Raw genomic sequence first — 12825 nt, forward strand, 5'->3', positions numbered from 1 at the left:
TTGACCTTTTGACCTCAAAATAATTAGTAACCTTCCTCTTTTAGATATGATCATATTATGTAAGTTTCACAAAGATGCCCATAGTGGTATGAAAGTTATGTAAGTTTCACAAATATGCCCCTAGTAGTATGAAAGTTATGTAAGTTTCACAAATATGCCCCTAGTAGTATGAAAGTTAGAGACCGGACAAGCTCAAATCTATGGCATTTAGTGACAAAGTTACCTTGACCTTTGACCTCAATATAAATAGGAGCCTTCCTCTTTTGGATATGACCATGTTATGTAAGTCTCACAAAGATGCACCAAAAAGTATGAAAGTTAGAGACCGGACAAGCTAATTGTGGACGCAGCCCTCCCACCCGCCCGCCCGACTGGACGCCCATCCTTCGCCAATTTAAAAGCCGAGATTTGTTACGAAACTCTGTTAAAAATCTTCTTCTTGAAAACCACTGCCCAAGGAATGTGCAAATTTACATGATAATTCCCGACATTGAAGATTTAAGTTTCTTAAAATCGTGGCCCCCAGGAGTACAAATTATCCTTGTGTGAAGTGGATTCAAGTTTGTTCAAATGAAAGGCCATCCCCCTTTCAAGTTCAAGGGGGAGATAATCACAAAAATCCAAAAATAGGGTTGGCCATTTAAGAACCTTCTTCTCAAAAACCACTGGGCCAGAAAAGCTTATATTTACATGAAAGCTTCCTGAGATTCAAGTTTATTAAAATCATGACCCCAGGGGTAGTGTGGGGCCACAATTTGAGATAAAAGTTTTACACACAGACATATATGGAAATCATTAAGAATCTTCTGAATCTTCTGATAAAGAATCATAGGACCAGAAAAGTTTACATTTAAATGAAAGCTTTCTGACATAGTGCAGATTCAAATTTGTAAAAAAAAATAAGGATGGGGGTGGGTGGGTAGTTATCTTCAGGGGTTTGAAATGACTGCTTGTCTTCCTGTGGCTTATTTCGTATCTGAATATTGCGAGAAAAGTTTGTTCAATTCAACCTTGCAGCCAAAGCGTAAAAAATGTTGCGGGATAGGTCAACAATATTCTGACAATTTTATAAGAGTGTTGTGGGAAGATTATACGCTGTTATTTTGAAATGATAATGTTAGCTGAGCACTACATAATTTACAGTAGCGGATCTAGTGGGTGGGTTTTATTTGAACGTTAGGAACCAAGAATTATCAGCATTTGCTCTTTTGCGGTCTTCGATTCACTTCCCGTTTTGGAAGAATTTTCTGGATCCGCCACTGATTCGTGTTCATTTTCTACAGGAGTTGTCTTTCTTTAAGAAGCAGAAGACACTTGCCGTGAAAACGGAAATGGATGCCGAATTCTGAAGAAAAGCTTATTTTAGGGATCTTTGCAGGTACTTAGCAAAAATGACTGTCGGGTACAGTGCTATTAGGTAATACACTGAATATATTGTCTGGTTAATTATCTCGCGAACGTAGCTCATGGGTAGTGTTTATGCTTATTTCTCATATATTTCTACTTTATTGATAGAATTGCCGACTCCTGTGACCTAAGCCTTAAACGTAACTGAGCTTGTTTACACCAGTGGCGGATCTTGTCAAATTTGAAAGGGGTAGGACCAGTCACCTAAATCAAATGTGTACTTTTTCTACCCAAGACCATAAAATGACAAAAAAAATTCGTTTAAAAAAAAATATTCAACCAAATCCAGGGGGTGGGTGGGTGTTAACCCCCTGTACATCCGCCACTGGTTTAGGTCACAGCTGTCTCTGGGGACAAGGATGAGGTATTAAAAGAGGTTCAAAGATTTAAATATAATTCATGATATATTGAAAATCTTTCTTTTTTTTCAAGAACCACAGGGTACAATATGGCATTAGATATAAAGGTTCAAGTTGTTTAATATTGTGGCCTCTGTGTTAGGAGTAAGCACTAAGCCTTTAGAAAATTTTAATTTATGCACACCAATGTGACCACCACCCACTCATTAGTATGGGACAGCATAGGAGTCTAAGGTTTTATATATAGAAATGTTTTGAAAGAATTCTTTCAAAATCCATTTAAATTCCACAATGATATATAATTCTTTATCTTGTAATGCCCGCACCCTCATGTATAGTGTAGATTCCAGTTTGTAGACACAATGATCTTGGACAGCGGCTACAGAAATACAGACATACAAAAACTCGTGTGAGCAGTAAGGTCCATCAAGTCTCTGTTGTATATCTTAAGAACCATAATGGTTATTGGAATATATAAGATAAATTAATATACACGCATCCTCATCATGCTCATGGAGTCTTTGTGTCTCGCTTGTTTTGTTTTTGTACTGAGATATTTGTTCCTGTTTTTTATTTATTTCGCATTGTCTACTTTATCTAGGATGTTGTCCACTAAGCTAATGGTGGGGATCGTAACACTATCCTGCATACAGACATGGAATGGATCTGCCTAGTCCATTATCAGAAGAGAGACCAGGACTGTTCGTCCCATCAGAGAAGTTTCTTGAGAAGCATTACAAGGTACAGAGCTACATTATTTTAAATCAGTTTTACTTCCTGGTCACTTGGCCAGCTATCAAGTTATTCTTTTAAATAATCATTTGAACTTTTACCGCCCCTTGAGCCCAATGGATATGAAAACGGCTGGCTCAAATTTCATGATTCATGAATATAATAAAACACTTTTATTAAAAACAAGTTCTTAGATTTCAAACATTCATTGTTAAACTTACTAACACATAGTATATATTGTACCTGATAACCATGTTAACTGCTAGCAAATAATTAAGAAAAGAAAAAATATATATACATTGTATTTATAATACCTTGAAGAAATAAATCAAGTCTTCTTGTTACATAGTTTAAAGATAATATTTAAAAATGACTCTGATCGAGCTAGGTTTTGTTTGTCACATAAAACTAACACAATAGTCGACATCATCTTCGTTTTCTCATTGTCATCTAGTAAGTGACCATGTATTCAGCAAAGTTCATTTTTTGTCACCGTTTTAATTATTTCATGCTTTGAGGTGACACTTTTGCAGGTTGCATCACTCTATTTATGTGGAGGTTCACGTCGAATCATGGCTGAAAGAAAATAATTCCTGGAACTTTGCATGTTTTATGGGACTTTCCTTATGAGGTAGGCTCTCCAATTTTTTATGAGATGTAAATTCAAGTATTGTGTTTGAAATTTTGTGAGTAAAAACCATGAAAAAAGGATTTAAATATTTTTTTGAATTTTTGTTGTAGAGGTGGGTGATTTGGCTTTTGACCAGCTGATTTTGCACATGCTTGACTTCGATGTAAACAAACTCTCACGCCTTGCTGGATGGGTATGTATTTTTTGGTATGAAAATGCTCATTAAGAACTGTACTACATGATGTGAAAGTACAACTTCTGAAAAGTTTACTTCAAGGCAGCAGGGTCAGGTCAAAGGTGAGTGATTTTGGTAAGAACATATAGGCAAAATTAATAGAGTGGTGCAACCTGCAGCGAGGCAATTCGGGAGGTAAATGTTTACATATACACGTGTTTGGTGTACTTTTTAGGTCACCTGAATTCATTCAGGTGACCTATTGCTATCTGTTTTTGTCCGTCGTCGTTCGTCGTGCGACGTGCGTCGTGCATTAACATTTGAACATTTTCAGCTTCTTCTCTGAAACCCCTGAACCAATTTCAACCAATTTTGGCATATAGCATCTGTGGGTGGAGGGAAACAAAAATTGTGAAATTCGTGGTCCCTGCCCCCCTGGGGCCTGAGGGGTGGGGCAAAAACCATCAAAATGAGTGTAATTTTAAAAAATCTTCTTCTTTACTCCTGGACATCAAGAAGCCAAACTGTGGGCATAATTATAATGAGTGTTGAGCCCTCTACCAAAATTGTGAAATTCATGGCCCCTGGGGCAGGGGTTCTTGTGTTAGGGTGGGGCTCTATTGGTCATATAGTGAAAGTGTAGAAATTCTTTGAAAATCTTCTTCTCTGTCTCTGGGTATGAAGTAGACAAACTAATAGCATGGTAATGATGAGCAAGGATGCCTCTTTATACCCCCCGCAACAAGTTGTGGGGGGGGGGGGGTTATACTGGAATCGGGTTGTCCGTCCGTCCGTCTGTAGACGCAATGGTTTCCGGGCTCTAAAGCATTATCCTTTCCACCTACCGTCACCATATCGTATATATGGACTACCCATGGGATGAAGATGTTCCCTATCGATTTTGGGGTCAAAAGGTCAAAGGTCAAGCACACTGGACATCGAAGTAGCAATATGGTTTCCGGGCTCTAAAGTGTTATCCTTTCCACCTACAGTCACCATATGATACATATGGACTACCCATAGGATGAAGATGTTCCCTATCGATTTTGGGGTCAAAAGGTTAAAGGTCAAGCGCACTGGACATTGAAGTAGCAATATGGTTTCCGGGCTCTAAAGCATTATCCTTTCCACCTACAGTCACCATATCATATATATGGACTACCCATGGAATGAAGATGATCCCTATCGATTTTGGGGTCAAAAGGTCAAAGGTCAAGCGCACTGGACATTGAAGTAGCAATATGGTTTCTGGGCTCTAAAGCGTTATCCTTTCCACCTACAGTCACCATATCATACATATGGACTACCCATGGGATGAATATGTTCCCTATCAATTTTGGGGTCAAAAGGTCAAAGGTCATGCGCACTGGACATTGAAGTAGCAACACTCAGAAAAGAGGTAGTTTATACCTATTACCAACACCCTTTGGGAGATTGGGGTAAGCGGGGGGTATTCTTAGTGAGCGTTGCTCACAGTACCTCTTGTTAAAAAATTGTGAAATTCATGGCCCCTGGATCAGGGGTTCTGGTGCTAGGGTGGGGCTCTATAAGTCATATAGTGAAAATGCATTATTTCTTTGAAAATCTTCTTCTCTGTCCTTGGGTATTAAGTAGACAAACCAATAGCATGGTTATGATGAGCAAGGATGCCTCTTTCAAAATTGTGAAATTCATGGCCCCTGGGTCAGGGGTTCTGGTATTAGGGTGGGGCCCTATTGATCATATATTGAAAATGCATTTTATTTCTTTGAAAATCTTCTCCTCTGCTGCTGTGTATTAATTAGACAAACTAATAGTATGATAATGATGATCAAGGATGCTTCTTTCAAAACTGAAATTTATGGCCACTGGGTCAGGGGTTCTGGTGCAAAGGCAGGGCTGACCACATAGCTATTCAATGTTTCTTCCATCCAAAAGTAAAATTCTTATATTTAAACACAAACCTAATTCAAACATTGGAAGGTTGTTACATGATACTCAGGTGACCTATAAGGCCCCTGGGCCTCTTGTTTAAATCGAGATGGGGAGTCTGGGTAATTACATAGACATATTTAAAAAAAAAAACAATGGATGCCACGTGGCGAGAAGAGAAATTAGCAGTTTTATTAGAGAAGGTAGATAGGGGTAGGGTCAATGGGTTGGGGTGTAATTTTTATGATGTTAACTTGGCTACAAACAGACGGGGTAGGGGGAATATCTATGGCAGAGTTAAAATAACATTTCCAGAGGGTACACGTAAAGTTTTATTGGCACACAGGCTCATGTACATGTTACATACAAATGCATTACACATTCCACATAATAAACATGTATCACACATATGTCACAACAGTCTTTGCATTAATCCACTTCATTTAAGTTTAGAAGCACCACACATAAATAACGAAAGGCAAATATGTACACATTTAGTACCTAAAGTCTGTCTGAAGCACCCGGGATATCCAGATTGTCTTTTTGAAAGTTAAATCGAGGTAAGTCAAATTTCACTCGACACTATTTTTTTTTTCTGCTTACTGTAGGAGTGTTCGTTACTTGTCCTTGGGCTACACTGTGGTAAGGGGGGATCACTCATGCCCTTCAGATATCCTGTTTGAGTCTCGGTCCCTCTCTGGAAATATAGATTGAATTTTTCTCTCACAAGGACTTGTCTCCTGGTATGATAGGTCTTAGATCTTTTCCTCTGTTTGCTGTGTTCGTACATTTAATCTTGCTTTCTTTTCAGTTGCTGCGTAAGACGAGTGCCTTCAGGAATTGATGAATTGAGGGCAGTTGATTTTCCGGGTCCGTGGTTCATCCGGTGTATAGAGAAGATCTGAGGCTCAAAGTTCCGAGAACAGGTAACATTCTTTGGGTTGGATTTTGAATACCCGCGATGTAGTCCCTCAGACTTCTGAGTGTTGGTCCCATATCTGGTGGCTATGAGTGTTGTCCGGCTGAATCGGAAGTTGATGAGCTGGCGTAAGGTTTCCTCATCGTCATCAGTCGGGTTCAGTGTTCTGGCATGGGTTGGGAGATAGTCTTTGGCCCAGTGTCTTTCGGGTGTGCCGCCACAGACGAGAGAGTGTTCGGCACAGGTCTTGCCACATCTGCCCGAGTAGCAGTGTATTATGGCATCCGTGGCATAACTCAGGGTGTTGACCAGCTTTCCTGCGTCACCTCGGAACTTCTTGACTGCTACCTCGTACTCTGCGGTGCATCTCTTCATGAAGTCCACCGAGAATTTTCTTTTGACGGCCAGTTTTTGGGCAGCTGTACGTCCAGGAAACATTTCCTCGCTGAACTTGGCATTATCAACTGCTTTTTTCTGGGACTGGGCTAGATGACGGGTGTCCCTCAAGGATTCTACCGCTTGACCAGACTCGGCCATGGCCCTCTCGACGCCCCGGAAAGCAGCACTATCCCCGTCTGTGGTGAAGTGGCTGATTAGTGTGGGCTCTTGATCGTTGAGAAATTCCCGGCAGATTTCCTCTGTTGCCTTGTCCTCCCTCCCTATGGGATCCTGTAGTTGTAGGTTGGCTGTGCATTTTCCAGGGTGTTCCGGGCATGGGATTTCCTGTGATCTTCTCTTGCAGAGCTTGATTTTGGTGATGCAGCCAATAATTTTTTTCTCTTCCGTTACATTTTCAGACATGGTATATGTTGCCTGGGTTGCTGGCTGAAAAGGATTTCTGTCTCGAGACCAGTACAGAGGATTATTGTACTGCCCATCACCTTCCACAGGTATTGGTGTCTCCCGTGGGAACCCACAGTTCTCGATGAGGTCTTTGAGGTGAGCCCTTTCTCTTCGTAAGTCCTCCTGAACCATTTCCACAATCATGGGCCCAACCTTGTTTGCATTTTGTTGTAAACAATTGGCTGAGGGTGCTGGACAGTTGAGGGCATGGAAAATTTCCTGCAGTCCAGTTCCCATGATGGGATTGTCCAGGAGGGCTACCCACACAGATAGGTTTGGCTTTGCTGGCTTGGGTCCACGTTTTCCGGTGTCGACTTCCTCGTAGAGTTTGGTACTCTGGCTGTGGTAAGTGCAGTACTTGCACTTTAGGCTCTCTACCCAGCAAACTCCCTTTTGTTGTTCAGCTGGGTAGTCAAATTGAAGGTTGGTTGGGCAGTTTGGGCTCTCTAGTTTGTGCTGGTGGTAAGCTAAGTTGAACATTTCACACAGTTTTCCCATGTGAAAAAGTCTGTATGTGTTCTTCTCGTTGTCGGGGATGCAGGGAGTTTTGGTCTCGTCACAGGTGCCCCTTGGCCGCAGTTGCATGATGGTGCTTAAAGGCTGCCTACTGTCTGCATGGTCTTGTAATATGCATGCTCCCGTTTTACTGACTTCCTCCAGAGTCTGTTTCCTGGTGTATTTAATCTCTTTTCCCCTTCTCTCCCATCCTCCATGGGCTGACCCCCTACGGCGGCCATCTTTTACTCTGAAATATCCACTTTTTGCCTTAGGGCTATTCCAGAAATAAATACATGGGGGAGGGGGGGTCGGGAGGCACCTTTTGTATATACCAAGCACCCATAAAAAAAAATAAAAAATTACCCCATGACCCATCAAATTAATAAACTCATTTTACAATGACCCATCTTATAAAAAAAACAACTAACCAGACCCACCACAAAAATATTTTTAAAAATGAAAACGGTACAAATCTCGCGAGGTTTTCGGGACAAACTGTGAAACATTCTAGTCAATGACGCGGTAATGCCTGTGCGACATTGTATCACAGTAGTTCTGAAGAAACGATGTCACATCAACAATCGAAGGCATCTATGTCGGGAATGTTGGAAAGATTGGGAGTCCAAACGATGCTATTATCATGAAATGGGTATGGATATGTTTTTCCACGAATCGTTCGTCTTCTAATGGAGCCCGCGCCCGGAGGAGGCCTCTATATCACCATCACACCGACTGATAAATATAACGCATCAGTACCCTCGTATAAATCAACTAAGGTTTGCCTATTTTTATTAGAAAACGGAATACGTATTGGTTTCAAAATATTCCCAAAATCGATGCACTGTAAACTGTAATAATCTACAGAACAGAGTTCGCCGCCATCACGTCCAAAGGGACCCTATTAAACGCGCCTCTAATTTGAAGAGTGTCGTAATGGAAAGTTATGCGCTGCAAAGAGCGACAACTCGAATAGTTCTCTGTTACTTTCGATTTCGAAAGCAGCATTTCGAAAGCACGTTTTCAATTTTCCCTCCGACGTTTTGTAACCAACACGACAAGAGCGACAATAAAAATATTCTGAAAACTCAACACCCACGTAGCACAAAATAAAACAATAGAAACTACCCACTATCCATAATAAATATTTTATTAACAACCCCACCACGGACCAATTAAAATATGAAAAAATACGACCACCCACACAAAAAAATATCATTTGCCGCCCGACCCCCCCCCCCCCCCCCCCCCCCCCCCCCCCCCCCCCCCCCCCCCATTTGATCATATCTGGAACAGCCCTTACTTTTTCCCTTCATTTTTACCAATTTTTGACTGTAATGCTAGTTTTGTCTTTCTCTTTCTGTTATCTGAAGTCTAATGATTGAGTTTGATGTTTGGATGCTTAACATCTCCCAAAGTGACAATATGTATTATCTTGTTTCTACAGGACCCCCCTTGACAGCTCAACTTGACCATGTCCAGGAAAATCAGAATGCCTTGCTGGGTGCAGTGAGTAATGTTCTCCATCTTCCCATTACAATTAAAGATAATTCTACAGGATACCAACTATATTTCAAAGGAATTGAACAACACATTAATTAAATTTGATAAGTTTAATCAAGAACATCATCACATTTCAATTGCAATTTTACACATCAAATCTCAATAAAATATAAGTATACCACACAAAATCACCAACAATTTTCCTATATACAAGGTAAGGCCTTCCACAACAATATAAAAAAAAATCACTGTCATCCATTACAAACAAATAGGTGAAAAATCCTAATTTCACACACACACATTTTCTATCAGAATTGCTCAAAATGGACTCAATTTCATCCAAACACACCTCATTTACCCAAGGCCTGTTTCACTTCATAAAGATCAGAAATAAAAAAAAAATGAATGTACAGTCACACACACATATCATTCAACTTCTTTTTTATGAAGTTTGTTGAAATTTAAAGAAACCATATTTTTATTGCAGGTTGCATCACTCTATGTGGAGGTTCACGTCGAATCATGGCTGAAAGAAAATAATTCTTGGAACTTTGCATGTTTTATGGGACTTTCCTTATGAGGTAGGCTCTCCAATTTTTTATGAGATGTAAATTCAAGTATTGTGTTTGAAATTTTGTGAGTAAAAACCATGAAAAAAGGATTTAAATATTTTTTTGAATTTTTGTTGTAGAGGTGGGTGATTTGGCTTTTGACCAGCTGATTTTGCACGTGCTTGACTTCGATGTAAACAAACTCTCACGCCTTGCTGGATGGGTATGTATTTTTTGGTATGAAAATGCTCATTAAGAACTGTACTACATGATGTGAAAGTACAACTTCTGAAAAGTTCACTTTAAGGCAGCAGGGTCAGGTCAAAGGTGAGTAATTTTGGTAAGAACATATAGGCAAAATTAATAGAGTGGTGCAACCTTTAAGGAAGGAGTACACAGTTTGTGTTGCTGGCTGCAAGAACGACTCACCCACCCCCGAGTACATAATGTGTACAGGGGGTTATAGTAGGTACCATTCACTCTAAACAGGGATTTCATGTAGGGACTCATTTTTCCTGAGTGTCTTGACATTCACCAGCTGGCAATAAAAGTGACTCAATCAGCTTAGCCGCATTTACTTTCTCAATTTTGGCAATAACTTATCATTGAAAATTTTTAGGGACTTGTACGAAAGGACAGAAGAAATTTTCTTAACTGACCACCTCATCATTGCCTGCTGTTGGAGACTGAACACTTTATTGAAAATTGATGGGGTGTAGCAATCAGTGGGTGTCCTCATTTGCCCTGAGAAGAATCAGAGAAGTATTCATTTTTATTGTAAAAAGTTTAGTTCAAGCTCATGTAATGAGTTTCAAGGCAGATTTTACAGTTATCTCCCTTAGACTATGTAAATTATAATACAGCACTTGCTAATGATGTTATTTTACCTATTAAATGTTGTTTGAATGACATGAGTTATAGCTGCCTGTATTGTACCAGTTTACATACAGTTACCTACATGTACTGACTCCCCAGGTTACCTGAGTGATTATTGCTGTTGGACTGCATTCATCATTGTGTTTCGTCTGGTCGTGCATTACTAATTGAACATGTTATATACCTGGACCTTTTGTTGGGATGTATTATGGTACAGCAATGTCTGTATGTCTGTCTGTAGATGGGGTGTATTATGGTACAGCAATGTCTGTATGCCCGTCTGTAGATGAGGTGTATTATGGTACAGCAATGTCTGTATGCCCGTCTGTAGATGAGGTGTATTATGGTACAGCAATGTCTGTATGCCCGTCTGTAGATGGGGTGAATTATGGTACAGCATTGTCTGTATGCCCGTCTGTAGATGGGACGTAGCATAGTACAACTATGTCTTTATGTCTGTCTGTAGATGGGACGTTTCATAGCAAAGCAATGTTCTTATTTCCGTCTGTAGATGGGACATATTGTGATACACCAATGTCTGTATGTCTGTCTGTAGATGGGACGTGTTTTGGTACAGCAATGTCTGTATCTCTGTCTGTATATGGGACATATTATGGAATAACAATGTCTGTATGTTTGTCTGTAGATGAGACGTATCATAGTAGAGGAATGTCTGTATGTCTGTCTGTAGATGGGACATATTATGGAACAACAATGTCTGTATTTTTAGCTCTTCTGAGCCGAAGGCTCAAAGAGCTAATGCTATGGCCATTTGTGCGGTGTGCGTAAACTTTTTAGAAAAAGGGCTATAACTCAAGAACTCCTTGGCCAATTTTTTTCAAATTTGTTACAAGGTATCATTGGCCCAAGGGCTTTCATACATACTAAATAGAGGGATGTGACCCTTTAACAAGGGGAGATAATCAGGAAAATACAAACAAAAGTAGTGGTTGCTAAAAAATCTTCTTCTCAAGAACCATTGGGCAGATTATCACCAAACTTACACATAAGGATGAAGATATGTTGTAGATTAAAAATTGTTCAAGGCATTACCCTGGGGCAAAGGACGTAGTCTCAAGGTCACTTCAAAGTTGACCTAAATTTATATTTCCTTAAATCTTTGATATTTTAGTCATTATAAGGACTAGGATCATCAAATTTTGATAGTTGATGCATCTTAGGACTTTGTGTCAAGTTGTCTCAAAAGTAGGTCACGGTGACCTACTTCTTGAATTTTACAGGTATTTATTTTAAAATTACTTTTGATGCATATCTTGGACACTTTGAAGCCTATGATTATCAAAACTTGTCAGTTGGTGGATCATGGGACCTTGAAATGCGTCAACTGAAAAATAGGTCACCGTGACCTACTTTCTGAATTTTATGGCCTATCATTTATAGATATATTTTAAGTTGTTATTTCAAATACCGAGAGGTTTAGAATCATCAAATCTTGTAAGTTGATGCATCTTGAGGCCTTGAAACATATTTATAAAAAAAAAAAGTAGGTCACAGTGACCTACTTTTTGAATTTTGCAGATATTCAAATTTCACATTTTCAATTTTAGATGCATATTTTGGGCACTGTAAAACCTAGGATCATCAAACTTTGTCAGTTGATGCGTCTTCAGTCTTCGGTTTGTGTCGACCAAAAAGTAGGTCACCGTGACCTACTTTTGGTATTTGACAGCTAAATTACTATATTTCAGACACTATTTGACCTACAATCATCAAACTTTGTCAGTTGATGCATCTTGAGACTTCGAAGTGTATCGACCAAAAAGTAGGTCACTGTGACCTACTTTTGGCATTTGACAGTTATATTTATATATTTCAGTCACTAATTGACCTACAATCATCAAACTTTGACAGTTATTGGAATTGGACGGCTATATTTATATATTTCAGATACTATTTGACCTACAGTCATCAAACTTTGTCAGTTGTTGGGTCTTGCATGTTCGAAGGGTTTCGACCAAAAGTAGGTCAACTTGACCTACTTTTGGAATTGGATGGCTATATTTATATATTTCAGATACTATTTGACCTACAGTCATCAAACTTTGTCAGTTGATGCGTCTTGCATGTTCAAAGGGTGTTGACGAAAAAGTAGGTCACCTTGACCTACTTTTGGAATCTGACGGCTATATTTATATATTTCAGATACCATTTGACCTACAGTCATCAAACTTTGTCAGTTGATGGGTCTTGCATGTTCGGAGTTCGCTGACCAAAAAGTAGGTCACCATGACCTACGATTGGAATTTGACAGCTATATTTCAATAATCAGATACTAATTGGCTTAAAATCATCAAACTTTGTCAGTTGATATTTCTTGGGTTCTCATAATGTGTAAACCAAAAAGTAGGTAACATTGACCTACTTTTTTTAATTCTTAGGATTTAACTAAAGATTTAGAATAC

The 12825-nt window shown here is 39.4% G+C and overlaps 1 protein-coding gene across 1 annotated transcript in view; it reads left to right on the top strand.

The window, feature by feature from the left end:
- Positions 1-12825, top strand: part of LOC125676121 (uncharacterized) — a 180282-nt gene that overhangs the window by 164332 nt on the left and 3125 nt on the right. The window lies entirely within an intron of this gene.

The sequence above is a fragment of the Ostrea edulis genome, chromosome 3 (assembly GCF_947568905.1).
Source record: "Ostrea edulis chromosome 3, xbOstEdul1.1, whole genome shotgun sequence".
NCBI lineage: Eukaryota > Metazoa > Mollusca > Bivalvia > Ostreida > Ostreidae > Ostrea > Ostrea edulis.